The sequence below is a fragment of the Anomaloglossus baeobatrachus genome, chromosome 5 (assembly GCF_048569485.1).
Source record: "Anomaloglossus baeobatrachus isolate aAnoBae1 chromosome 5, aAnoBae1.hap1, whole genome shotgun sequence".
Classification (NCBI taxonomy): domain Eukaryota; kingdom Metazoa; phylum Chordata; class Amphibia; order Anura; family Aromobatidae; genus Anomaloglossus; species Anomaloglossus baeobatrachus.
The window spans coordinates 321550865-321563741 of record NC_134357.1 but is presented as its reverse complement, the minus strand read 5'-3'; the positions used below and the strand labels follow the sequence as shown (position 1 = coordinate 321563741).

The following is a 12877-nucleotide window of genomic DNA, read 5'->3' as shown; positions in this document are numbered from 1 at the left end:
ACCGCCCGTCCCCGGTCCGTACGGTTCACTCCAATCAGCCTCTCCTGCAGACGGTCACTACCGTCTGCCAACCTTGCTGTATGTGCCTGGGCCACGCACCCGGACACGGTCAGTCTCCTCTACTACCACTTCACTCTCCAAAACTGATCTGACTCCTTTTCCCGCCCCCAGGACAGTGAACTCCTCGGTGGACGGGACCAACCGCCTGGCCCACCCCCTGGTGTGGACATCAGCCCCTGGAGGAAGGCAACAAAGATTTTTGTGTTTGACTTCGGTGTGCCTAACCGGGGTGTGGGGTGTGTTGGTGTAGTTCTGTGACGACCTGGCTTGTCCAGGGCGCCACATTCCCCCTTAGTAAAATGCAGACCGTCCGTGGGCTGTCCGTCCATCACCAGTTTTATTTTTGTTTAACTGCAAAAGAGTAAAAACGGTAAAAACATGTAAAGACATCATAAACATTCTTCAACGGTACGGCTTCCGCTCTTCTCCCACCCAAACAACCTGGCCCTGATGCTGCCCCTAAGAATTGGGCAGCACCCTTTGACCCCAGTCCAGAACCAAGTTGCCCGAGCGGGTACAGTCTGTTTCAGGGGACCCACGTCCATGGGGGACCCCTGAACCCCCGGAGGATCGCCACCGGTTTCGGTAGTGGCGGGCCTGGGCCATCACTTTCCTCCAGGCCCATCGTCCCAAATCAGCCTCCCTGGAGGCGGTAACTGTTTCAAGCCAACATATTTTTATTTACATTCCACTAGTTTGTGGTTCCCCTGCCAGTTCTCGGGCTTGTCTGTAAGAAGTCCCTTACGCAACGGTTTGCAGACAGTCCCTACGTGGACAACAGTTCCCGGCAACGGCCGGTTTAATCACGGTTCAATCAGGTAAACTTCTTCGGTTGATTATTCTTCGCTTATCATTCAAAAACGTTCAAACTGGGTAACAACAACGGTGCTGATGGTCCCAACGGGGACAACTTTTTGGCGGGGGACCGCCGACTTCACTTCAGGTCCAGCTCACCGACCAGGGTAGAGGTCTGAGCGGGCGCTTGAAGTCCCTGGCCTACTCTCAGCCAGACACCCAGGGCATACCATCCCCTCTCCCCACAATGCCGGGTGTAGTTGACGAGGTCACCGGGAAGCAGATTGCGGCTGGGATGGTCTTCCGGTAGGTGATCATTCACATCTCTCTGGGCAACGAAAAGTTCGGCCTCCAGGCCCGGTTCATAAATGAAGCCATACCCCCTTCGGGTATCAAATCGCCGGAACTGTCCTTCGTATCTCGGGCCCCGCACCCGGAAGGTGGCTCTTCGGAGGCGCTCCTTTTCTTCAATGGTGCGGGCCACCAGCTCCGCCTTCCTTCTTTCCCTCTCGGCAATCTCCAGGCCCAGCAGTGTCGGCTCCCTGTCCCAATACAGGGCTGCTGCGAGCCCCTGCGCACGGGTCAGGCCCCACGAGACCTCCTGGACGCTGCCCACCACTGGCAATCTGGGTGGAAGGTCCCGCAGTGACTTGGCCTGGGGTGCTGCCTTACAACGGCGACCCGGCGCAACCTAAGCCGAGGTGTGGGGAACGGGCACAGGGATCCTCTCCCGCTGAGCCTCCGTCTCCTCCTGCATGAGACGGGCTGCCGGGGCCGATACGGGGTCAGGCACGGTCAGCGGTGCCTCCGGTTCAGCTTCACCAACGGGTTCGGCCTTTGGCGCCTTCCAAAGGAGCGGTGCTGCACGGTCACAGGCCTCGGCTGCAGGTCGGTCCGCTTGGGCGGACAGGCGGGGTACCGCTACCGGTTGGGCGGGTAGTGGGCCTAGTGGCGGGGCGGTGACGACTAACGCGGATAGCGGGGAAGGCAGCAGGGTGAGCGGGCGCGGGCCAGGCCCCTCAGCCGCAGTGGCTGATCCTTCCGGAATACAGGGGCGTGGGTCTCTTACCCGCTCCTCCAAATCTTCCTCCACCTCGCGTCTCCTTATAGCCGCCACCACCTCCGCCATGTCGGCCTCCCACTCCTCCAGGAGGAGCTGCACGTGGATCTGCAGCCGTTACTGTAGCTGGGCGGTCCATACCTCCACCCACGCCGCGGTCCCGGGCGCGGGGCTACGGTGCTGCGGGACGGTTGGTGCATCGCTGTAGCGGCCTTTTCCAGGAACAAAAAGATGGCCGCAGGGTCCTGGCGTCCCTGCTTTTATAGCCTCGGGCTACATGCGGCCAGACGCCATCCGTCCCCCTTAGTCTTTTTCCGGCTCCTCCTCTACAGGGGCGGGGTTTCGGTTTTCACGCCTCCACTGCTCGAGGAGACGCTCGAGCGGGGACTTTTCGCGCCCAAAATGGCGGCTTCTCAAGATTTTCGGCCGGACGCCTCCGGCGGTCACAAGGCGCACCTCTACCAGACGGCAGAGCGGTAAGATCCTGTTCGTGACGCCAAGCTGTCGCGGGCGGGGAGGGGACGCTGCACTCACCCACTGCTCGGGTCCGGCCACTGCTGCTGCTCGGTGGTGGCTCGAGTGGTGGGCCGGATCCCGGGGACTCGAGCGGCGATCCTCGCCCGTGAGTGAAAGGGGGCGGTTTGGTGTGTGGTTTAGGGATATTGTCCGTGACGCCACCCACGGTTGTGGTGAGATTGGTGACACCACCGCTGCTCTGGACGGGGATCCCGGGAGCGATGACAGGGAGCAGCTTGGATGTTGGTTCTCCCCTCCGTGGGAAGGGGGGGTTGGTTGTCCCGGGGCCCGGTGAAGGTTAGGGAGGACAGGCGGGTTACGGGGCCTGGTGAGGTGCAGGGTCGCGGGGGCAGCGCTGTGCCGCACGGCACGGTGGTACTCACTTAGCCAGTAATTCACACGGAGTCTCTGGTCAAACAAACGGCTGGATGGATGGGTCCCACAGGCGGCTTCGGTTGTTCTCCTCCCGGTAGGTTGATGGTGACTGCCTTTCCCTGCATCTGTGTTGTGTTACGGTTCCAATGGCTTCCCACCGGTAACCCGCTCCCCAGCTTCGATGGATGCTGAAGGAGCCCCTTTTGCCCGCAGGCTCTGGCCCTGAGAACTGTAGCCTTGGCGGTGACTGTTTCCCTCTACGGTGTGAGCTGTTGCCTTCAATCGGGTCTTGACTGCTGGGAAACCCCGGAGGTTCCTTTCGCTAACGGATTTGACCGGTTTTACGGCGACTCCTAGCCTGGTTGGGGTCCCTAAGCCCTGCCGGATGGTGCTGGCTTCTCTTTGCTCCCCGATCCGGTACCGTCGGGCCACCGCCCGTCCCCGGTCCTTACGGTTCACTCCAATCAGCCTCTCCTGCAGACGGTCACCACCGTCTGCCAACCTTGCTGTATGTGCCTGGGCCACGCACCCGGACACGGTCAGTCTCCTCTACTACCACTTTACTCTCCAAAACTGATCTGACTCCTTTTCCCGCCCCCAGGACAGTGAACTCCTCGGTGGACGGGACCAACCGCCTGGCCCACCCCCTGGTGTGGACATCAGCCCCTGGAGGAAGGCAACAAGGATTTTTGTGTTTCACTTCGGTGTGCCTAACCGGGGTGTGGGGTGTGTTGGTGTAGTTCTGTGACGACCAGGCTTGTCCAGGGCGCCACATGTGCAGAGGCAGTCAGTGAGAAGAAGTGGAGGAGAGAAGTCACGTCTGGAGGGCAGAGCTCTTCCAGACACTGCATGGTTCATGGCTGCTGACGGGGGAGAAAGGGCTACTGGTAGTGCCGCCTGAAACCACCTGAGACCGAAGCGCAGAGAGGTGGCTGAGTACGGGGACTGCCAAGAGACCCTGCCCGCATGGGGTACAGGTACCCAGAGCAGGGGCCCATTCAGTTGGCCTGCTTCACCTGCCGGTGAGAGCACTGCAAGCTTACCACCAACCACACACAGAGTCCGGAGTCACGCAGCAACGAGGGGGCCCATAGGCGACAGAAAGCAGCAGCTAGAATTGTCTGGTCCACGCTGCAAACAAACGGGCCAGAAAGGGGAGAACAGCGAATGAGACTTCCCTGGGTGATCCCAGCAAGACTTCAAGTCGGGGTCACCTCAAAACACTAGGGCTAGGAAGGCGAGTGAGCAGTCACCCCTATTTCAGCCAAAGGGATACCTGGTTCATCCTGGTCTACCGAAGCATCGTCCGGGTTACTCACCCTGCCGTAAGTAAAAACCCTGAAAGACACTCTGGTTGTGCGTGTGAGTCATTCTGCGACCTGTGGTTACACACATCCAAACTGGGTCCTGGGGCTAGCCTCACTTTCGGGAGGCCACCACATCTAGCTGCATTCAACATCAGCCCCAGGTGTCCCCTAATCTGCAGTGGGAGTCACCCTGACCGCAATACCGAGAGTGGCGTCACGAATCCTAAGAAGACAACCTACCTGTGACCAGACTGTCCCTCCACGTGGAGTCCCTGAAGACCCTGAAGGTAATGCAGACCTGGGCTGGGCTCCACACATGTACCCATTAAAGTGCACTTCCAATTAGTGCGCCCCTATGAAGCCAGAACACTTGTACCCAGCTTGAGAGGCACAATGACGCTGCTAAAATGAGCCAGCCAGCTGAGCAATATTTCCAGGAGCTGCAGTGATGCTAGCTGGTGGAAATCATGTTATCATGCCAGAGGGGCATGATAATATGGAGAGAGGGACAACTATTCTGAGGAAACAACACACCTTCGACTAGTCTAGGTCCTAATTTGCATATGAAAACCGAGGTCATAAATGCTTTTCTTTACACATTTATTTTAGCGAATGATGTTATATAGGGTTTTTTACGAAGGGAATTTGGAAGTGCAAATGTGAATGCTGATGGCTTGGATGGCATCAGGGACCTGACAGGTTCCCTTTAACAAACCGTCATTGTGCAAAGAACTTCATTTTTAAAGAAGCAATTCCATATACATTTTTTTTTCCTTTACATTTATTTACATTACTCACTTACATAGAGCCAGTAATTCAACAGCACTTTACAGATATCATCACCATAGTCCCCATCGAGGCTCACAGTCTACAATCCCTACTAGTATGACCTTGGAGGATGGGAGGAAATCAGAGTACAGTGAGAAAACCCATACAAAGACGGGGAGAACATACAAATTCCTTGCAGATCTTGTCTTTGGTGAGATTTGAACACAGCGCTACAAAGCAACAGAGCTAACCAATGAGCCACCATGTATATACAGACCAAAAGTTTGGACACACCTTCTCATTCAAAGAGTTTTCTTTATTTTCATGACTCTAAAAATTGTAGATTCACATTGAAGGCATCAAAACTATGAATTAAAACATGTGGAATGAAATACTTAAAAAAGTGTGACACAACTGAAAATATGTCTTATATTCTAGGTTCTTCAAAGTAGCCACCTTTTGCTTTGATTACTACTTTGCACACTCTTGGCATTCTGTTGATGAACTTCAAGAGGTAGTCACCGGAAATAGTTTTCCAACAGTCTTGAAGGAGTTCCCAGAGATGCTTAGCACTTGTTGGCCCTTTTGCCTTCACTCTGCGGTCCAGCTCACCCCAAACCATCTCGATTGGGTTCAGGTCTAGTGACTGTGGAGACCAGGTCATCTGGCGTAGCACCCCATCACACTCCTTCTTAGTCAAATATCCCTTACACAGCCTGGAGGTGTGTTTGGGGTCATTGTCCTGTTGAAAAATAAATGATGGTCCAACTAAAACGCAATCCGGATGGAATAGCACAGCGCTGCAAGATACTGTGGTAGCCATGCTGGTTCAGTATGCCTTTAATTTTGAATAAATCCCCAACAGTGTCAGCAGCAAAGCACCCCCACATCATCACACCTCCTCCTCCATGCTTCACGGTGGGAACCAGGCATGTAGAGTCCATAAGTTCACCTTTTCTACAAAGACACGGTGGTTGGATCCAAAGATCTCAAATTTGGACTCATCAGACCAAAGCACAGATTTCCACTGGTCTAATGTCCATTCCTTGTGTTCTTTATCCCAAACAAGTCTCTTCTGCTTGTTGCCTGTCCTTAGCAGTGGTTTCCTAGCAGCTATTTTACCATGAAGGCCTGCTGCATAAAGTCTCCTCTTAATAGTTGTTCTAGAGATGGTGTGTCCAAACTTTTGGTCTGTACTGTATGTGCATGTAGTGTAAACGCAAGTCATCTGATCCTCTTCTCAGTGACATCACCGGTCCTCAGACTCACCGGGCCACTCTAGTCTGATGCTCCGTAGACTTAGGCTATGTGCGCACGTTGCGTAAATACATGCAGTTACGCTGCGCTTTGTAGCGCAGCGTAACTGCATGCGTCCTGCGTCCCCTGCACAGTCTATGGAGATTGTGCAGGGGCCGTGCGCACGTGGCGTTTTAGAGCGCAGCGCTTCGGCTTCTGCCGAGGCGCTGCGTTCCAAGAAGTGACATGTCACTTATTCCGTGCATTTTGCCGGCAGCTCCTGCTCTGTCTATGGCAGGAGCTGCAGGCAGAGCGCATGGAATCAGCTTTTTTTTTTTTTTTTCCACTTCGGACATTTCTGCAGCGATTTAAAGCGCACATGTGCTCTTCAGATCGCTGCAGACATTTCTGCAGTGACTGTACGCAACGTGCGCACATAGCCTTACATTGCTAAAGCTACTTTCGGGTCACATACTGCGCAGTGTAACCTGGAGGGTCTGAAGAGCAGTGACATCACTGAAAAGAGGATCAGAGCGGTGAAAGTAGTGGTGAGTGAGTATATTAATACACACATTACACTACATGCATACAGATACAGATTTAATGTTTTATGAAAAACTCCATGAGAGGGCTTCTATAAGTACAATCTTCACCTATTTTCATATTTAATGTGCATTGGTTTCACATGAACCCTGTGACCGTAGTAAGCAAACATAATTACAAAGAATAAGATGAGACACGTAGTATAAATCCCATAATTCAAGTATTTGTATATATAAAAAAAATGTCATGTGCATTGCTTTGTATCCCTTTCCTGAAGCTCTGTACTGTCTCTTTTAGTGTTGTAATGCTTTCCTGTTATTCACAGCAGCAATGATGCAAATGCTTTGTAGCTCTTATGTAATATTCAAGGGGGGGGGGGGGGAGACACACCGATTTTTGTTTCTTCGCCGTAAACATGATAACAAGGGCCATTTACAATATATTAGTTGGGGTAGTATTGGTCACTTTAGAGACGTCAATATGACATTTGTGAGGTTTAGTTCACATTATGCTGACCGATCAATCAAATCCATGGAGTAATTTATATATAACTATCGTACCTAAATAGCTTGCATATCATTGCCAAAACAATATGGCCCCGATTCATTAAGACTGTCATTTCATACACAATTCTTCATCAGTGGCATATGTCGCAGGCGGAGGGGATGCGCTCGCCACGCTCGGGTCCGGGTCTTCTGCTGCTGCTGCTCGGTGGCTCGAGCGGTGGGCCGGACCCGGGGACTCGAGCAGCGCTCCTCGCCCATGAGTGAAAAGGGGTGGTATGTTTAGGGAGATTGTTCGCGACATCATCCACGGGACGTGGTGATGATGGCACCACCGCTGCTGGTAACAGGGTTCCCGGGAGAGATGGTAGGGTGCAGCTGGGATCTTGTCCCCTCCGTGGGTAGGGGGGTTGGTGATCCCGGGGCCCGGTGATGTAACGGGGAGGCTAGATAGCTGGGGTGCAGGGTTGCAGGGACTGCGCGGCGCGGTGCCGGACGGCACTGGTGTACTCACTCAGACAATCACTGACAGAGTCTCTGGTAAACCAAAACGGCCAGATGGACGGGTCCCGCAGCCGGCTGCAGTGTTGTTGTTGTGCTCTCCCCGGACGGCTGATCGTGGCTGTCTTTCCCTGCACCTTTTAGAATGTTCTGACTCCTGTGGTTGCCCACCGGTAGTCCGCTCCCCGGCGTATAGGTGCCGTAGATGCCTGTTTTGCCCGCAGGCGCTGGCCCTTGGATCTCTAGCCTGTGGCGGTGGCTGTATATCCTCACGGTGTGAGCGGTTGCCTTCTGTCGGGACTTGGTTGTTGGGAAACCCCTGGGGTTCCTGTCACACTCGGATTTGACTATTGACAGCGGCTCCAAGCCTGGTCGGGGTCCGATGGCCCTGCCTGTGTGCTTAGCTTCACTCCGCTCCCCAGTTCGGTACCGGCGGGCCAACACCCGACCCCGGTCCTTACGGCTTCGCAGAGTTCCACCAACTCCTGCAGATGGCCACCACCATCTGCCAACCTTGCTGTCAGTGCCTGGGCTCCTACCTAGGCACACGCAGTTTCCACTCCTCTCACTTTCACCTCCTAAACTGGAGTGCACTTTTCCCGCCTCCAGGCCTGTGAACTCCTCGGTGGGTGGGGCCAACCGCCTGGCTCCGCCCCACCTGGTGTGGACATCAGACCTTGGAGGGAGGCAACAAGGGTTTTTGATTGACTGTTGTTACTGTCTAGTGTGGGGGGTGTGTATGTTGGTATGTATGCGACTACCTGGCTAGTCCAGGGCGTCACACATACAACAATAGATGAACCATATTCATTAAGAGGAGCAGGGACTGGAGTAACTTAAGAAAAGCCGCCAGCTTGAAGAATCTGATGGAGAGGCTAGCCATGCCCCCATCGTGGTTCCTCCCACACCAAAAGTGCAACTTGACATTGCACAATAATTTTCAGTTTTAAAAGTGTTTTACACCAGTTTTCTGATATAAACACTTTGATGATTAGGTGTCTACGTACGTTGTACTTATCCAGATTTACCACCTGTATTATAATCCTAAATTGCATTCAACAGTTTAAAGACTTCAGAGCTGAAATCTAATTGATTTTCTTGCTGGTTTAATAACTGTATGAAGCTTACTCTTGTAATTTGGTATTATGGCTCGCTCACATTCGCGTGAAAGAATTTGGTCCCATTCCGCTCCTGAAAAATGGACGAGTGGAATCCGTCTGGGTAACCCTTTGTCATGTGAGTGTGCAATTATTTTCTTGCATAGCATCCGTATGACATGCGTATGTCATCCGTATGCAATACGTTTTTTTAACATCATATTTTACATCCTAGACTACTCAATGTCAATTCTTACTATGGTAGTTGCTAGAAATAATAAAGCAATCAAATCTAAAACCACAAATAGACTAAATTTCTTGCAGATAAATATTGTGCCAGTCCACTACTTATAATAAACTTGCACCCTTTAGTGCCTTTCACGTGGCACTAAAGGATGTTTAGCCTGGTTTAACCTAATAAATACATAGTTTAAATAAAAAAAAAGCAAAAAAAAAAAACCAACAACCTGGGGACCCCACTGTTTTTGATAAATCAGCAAAGGTAAAGCAGGCAGCTGGGGGTTGATATTATTAGGCTGGGAAGGTGCATGGTTATTGGGCCCTTCCCAGTCTAAAAATGTCAGCCTTCAGCTAACCCAAAAGTGGTGCATTGCCCCAATTCTAGCACTTTGCCTTGTCTTTTACCAACTGGAGTGGTGCGGATGGGATAATGGTTTATGGTGTTGATGTCAGCTGTGTAATGTCAGCTGGAATAAAGCCCTGGTATTCGTAACAGGGAGGCATCTATCAGACACCCCCATTACTAACCTAGTAAGTAAAAATAAAAAAAACATACACAAAAATAGTTTATTACAAAAAAAAAACCCAAACACCTCAGGCAACAGAAAAATAATGTTGCTTCCTGGTATCAGCTATGTTGGCTGAGTCCCCACCTCTTCTGGTCACATGGTATAACATCAGCACAGGTCCTTCTAGCACTTAGTAAAACAATTCTATAACAGAATTAACATAAACAATACATAGGGGGAGGAACAAAAGGCAAGGGGGCGGGAATCACTATGAATAACCACCCCAGCTATCAGCTGATCAGCAGCTGCTGTCATTCAAAAAGCTGCTCATTTTACAGACTTTACTTGGTTGTGTTTCAAAACCTATACATCCTAGCTGACAACTAAAGGTATGTATAGAATCAGCCTGATAGTGCCCACTGGCTTTAGGTTATGTAGAAAAATCCTTGTGATTGGTGCGCTTTAAGGGAGGCATCATAGCAGCATAACTAGACTCCTCTAGTATAATTCATGTATTGATCCCCCTACTTCACCTCTTCCAGCCTTTCTCAGGTACCCTACCAATCTATGTTATATAAGCAAAAGGGTGCTTTACACACAACTATAATCGCCAACGATATATCGTCGGGGTCACTGTGTTCGTGACGCACATCCGGCGCCGTTAGCGATATCGTTGTGTGTGACTAAAAGGAGCGACGATCCCGGATCGCAAAAACGTCAAAATTCGTTGACACGTCGCACCTTTTCATAATATCGTTGGTGGTGCATGCCGCTGGTTGTTCGTCGTTCCTGCGGCATCACACATCGCTACGTCTGACACCGCAGGAACGACGAACATCTCCTTACCTGCATCCACCGGCAATGAGGAAGGAAGGAGGTAGGCGGCATGTTCCGGCCGCTCATTTCCGGCCCTCCTCTGCTATTGGCAGGCCGCTTACTGACGCCGCTGTGACGCCGAATGAACCGCCCCCTTAAAGGAGAGATTGTTCGGTGTGTCCAGCGACGTCGCTAAGCAGGTATGTGCGTGTGACGCTGCTGTAGCGATATTGTTCGCTACGGCAGCGATCACCCCCATGACGAAACAGCGACGTGGGCAGGTGCTATCGCGCAGAACATCGCTAGCGATGTCGCAGCGTGTAAAGCCCCCTAAACACTGGCTGCAGTGGTGTCTAACACATCAATGCAATGGACAATGATTGGTTGCAGTGGTAACATTCATACAGCTACGGCTGGAGCAGAATCTTCAGAGCTATCTGTCCTGTCTTCTGATGCGAACTTTCCAAATAGTTGACCAATCTAAAAGGGATATGAGCAGACATTTACCATTTGCTCACCGTCATAAATGGCTGGGAAAGCACATAAGTGCTCAGCTCTTGGCTATATATTCCCTCAAGACTGGAAATGTGCATCTACAACGCTAAAAATGTAATGATGAAACAGAGGGCTCTCTGATAAGCATGTCTACATGGAGCTTGATTAGAAATTTTTAGCATGGCATGGACTCAAAAGAGCACTTGAATAAACAATAACATGAAAACAATAAGAAATAGCACTTTCATTATGCACACTATGCATATCAAATTAGCAGAAAATTGTTTTGAGAACCTCATAAGCAGGGTATTGTATACTACTGCTTTCTGCTAAAATCAATTAACCCTACCATGATTGTCCCAGGAGCCTATGAACAATCAACAGCCAAACTTTTTTGCCATTGTATTAAGAGGTATTATTGAATTTTTAATCATTTCATATTGTATACCACAGCATGCCTACGCTTGTCAGCCACCTACTTCCTAAAAAATATAAACATCAGACCTCCAGCTAGTTAATATAGGTAGAAGTGGTAGAAACAAGATGTGACAGACGCAAAGCTGGTTGTTTGAATGTCACATCCTCCTGTGAAGCAGCAGAGCTATAAAAATGACTAGACATCTGCTGCATGCAGTTATGGTTATCACTACTGCCAGCATTGGAATAAATGGCAATTATAAGCTAGATTTAACACCAAGTCTTGTGCCAAATCTCGCATTGCCAAGACTCCCCAGCGACATAATGAGAGTAAAAAGGCTGGCACCTTGTTATACAAATTATGTCGCCGTAAAGATACTATGGGAGATTATTAAAAACATTCAATATTATATTATATATATATTTTAGCGCACACACACACACATACACACACACACACACATATGCTATTGATATGAAATTCTCAGATATTGATAACAACCCATCCAATCCACACAGGCAAACGAATGAAACCATAGGTGTCCATAAATCCATCAATTAAGTTATGTGTAATAATGAGAAACAGCACAGGGAAAGCGTATTGAACACATGAAGAGAAGTGCAAAGTGCCGTGGCAAGTCATGATACCAGCTGAAATCTACCAGTAATTAAAAAGCAATCCTGCCGCTTAATGAAAAATATCAGCTGGTTCAATTGATGACATATAAAAAGGTGAGAATATAATAAACAGAAGTGGTTCCGCACTAACCCGTGCAATACCTTATACCGAGAGACATGAAACAGCCTCAGTCCTCCTTATAGGAAGGTAGTCATGGATGCACGTGGACAGAAAAAGGGGATATCCAGGGCAAATGTCCATGAAGTAGGAAACCACGGCATACACCAGCCAAGATCCAAAAAGTGCTTTTATTCCATATAAAGTGCAGGTAAAATAGCGGGGAGAAGAGAGCCGGGTGCAGGCCCCCAAGGACTTGGATGGTGTATGCCGTGGTTTCCTACTTCATGGACATTTTCATATAAAAAGGTGTCTCAATACCAAGGTGCCACCAAGAAACAACTCATGATGGGTGAAACTAGTGAGCTGTCTCAAGACATTTGCAACCTTATTATTGCAAAACATACTGATGCCATTGACTACAGAAGAATTTCTAAACTACTGCAGGTTCCAGTGAGCACTGATGGGGCCATAATCAAGAAGTGGAAAGAACATCATTGCACCATAAACTGGCCATGACCAGGTGCTCCCTGCAAGATTTCAGACAGAAGAGTGAAAAGAATTATCAGAAGAGTTGTCCAAGAGCCAAGAACCACCTGTGGAGAGTTACAGAAAAACCTGGAATCAGCAGGTACAATTGTTTCAAAGAAAACAATAGGTAATGCAAGCAACCTCTACGGTCGGTATGCACACTCACCACAGAAGACTCCATTGCTGAACAAAAAAAATGTTCAAGTGAGTTGAAATTTGCTCAATAACATTTAGACAAACCTGTGAAATACTGGGAAAATAGTCTGGTCAGATGAGAACAAAATTAAATTCTCAGGATGCCATAATACACAATATATTTGGAGGCCTTTTACACCATACCATCAGTGAAATTTGGGGGTGGAATCATCACGG

At 49.9% G+C, this 12877-nt stretch overlaps 1 protein-coding gene across 2 annotated transcripts in view; it reads right to left on the bottom strand.

The window, feature by feature from the left end:
• Window positions 1-12877, bottom strand: part of ZNF335 (zinc finger protein 335) — a 137573-nt gene that overhangs the window by 80445 nt on the left and 44251 nt on the right. The gene's annotated exons all lie outside the window — the stretch shown is intronic.